A 1658-nucleotide genomic window follows, 5' to 3' on the forward strand; every position below is an offset into this window, starting at 1 on the left:
CACATTTTGTTTGTTTGTTTGTTTTTCGAAGACAGAGTTCCATCTGGAAAGGCAGGAAAACACAAAGGTGGGGGCCTTCCAGCATATAGGTGGACAAGAGACAAAGGATTGCATTGTTTTGAGTCTTTCATAAGCCTTTCGGTGAATACACAATTGACTTGTGAGTGGGGATAGAGGAATAGTGACTTACACCTTAGTGTGGCTCACTGAAGCTGCATTTTACACAGGGCAGAAAAGCAACCATATAGGTATTTGTCTCAGGTGAGCTGAGGGATGAAGCCCTGTCCCACACTAACACTAAACATAACCCTAACGCTAACCCTAACCCAAACCCTAACACAAACCCTAACCCTAACTCTAACCCTAAAACCCTAACCCTAACCCCTAACCCTAACAAACCCTAACCCTAACCCCTAAATCAAACCGTAACCCATAACCCTACCCCTAACCCTAACCCTAAACCCTGACCCTCACCCTCACCCTGAACCAGACCCTAACCTCTAACCCAGACCCTAACCCTAACCCCTAACCTTAATCCGTGAACCTGATCCTGATCCTAAACCTAACCCCTAACCCCTAACTCTAACACTAACCCAACCATAACCCTAACCTCAACCCTAACCCTAACACTTAACCCTTAACCCAAACTCTGTATCCCTAACTCTAACCACCCTAACCCTAACCCTAACCCTCTAATCCTAACCATAAACCCTAACACTCAATCCTAACCCTAACCCTAACCCTAACCTTAAACCCTAACCCTAATCCTAACCCTAACCCTAAACCCTAACCCTAGCCCTAGCCCTAACTCTAACACTAACCCCAACCCAACCCTAACCCCTAATCCCTAACCCTAAACCTTAACCCTAACCCCTAACCCTAACCCTAAACCCTAAGCCAAACCCTAACCCTAACCCCTAACCATAACCCTAACCTGAACCCTAACCCTAACCCAAACCCGAACCCGAACCCTAAACCCAAACCCGAACCTTAAACCCTAACCAGAACCCGAACCTGAACCCTAACCCAAACCCTAACCTTAAACCCTAACCGTAACCCTAAACCCTAACCTCAATCCTAACACTAACCCTGACCTCAACCACTAACTCCTAGCACTACCCCTACCCCTAGCCCTAACCCTAACCCTAACCCTGACCCCTAACACCTAACCCTAAACCTAACCCTCTAACTCTAACCCTAAACTAATCCTAACCCTACCCTCACCCTACCCCTACCCCTAACCCTACCCCAACCCTAACCCTAGCCCTAGCCCTAGCCCTAACCCTAACCCTCTAACCCTAACCCTACCCAAACCTAACCCTAACCCTAACCCCTAACCCTAACCCCAATCCCTAACCCCTAACCCTAAGCCTAACTCTAAACCCTTAACCCTAAACCTAAGCCCTAACCCTAATCCTAGCCCTAGCCCTAACCCTAGCCCTAGCCCTAACCCTAGCCCTAGCCCGAACCCTAACCCCTAACCCAAACCCGAACCCCAACCCTAACCCGAACCCGAACCCCAACCCTAACCCCTAACCCTAACCCGAACCCGAACCTGAACCCTAATCCTCACCCTCTAACCCTAACCCTAACCCCCTAACCCTAGCCCTAACCCTAGCCCTAGCCCTAACCCTAAACCCTAACCCTAACCTTAACCC

Source organism: Mandrillus leucophaeus, unplaced genomic scaffold, assembly GCF_000951045.1.
Source record: "Mandrillus leucophaeus isolate KB7577 unplaced genomic scaffold, Mleu.le_1.0 Scaffold1487, whole genome shotgun sequence".
Lineage (NCBI taxonomy): Eukaryota > Metazoa > Chordata > Mammalia > Primates > Cercopithecidae > Mandrillus > Mandrillus leucophaeus.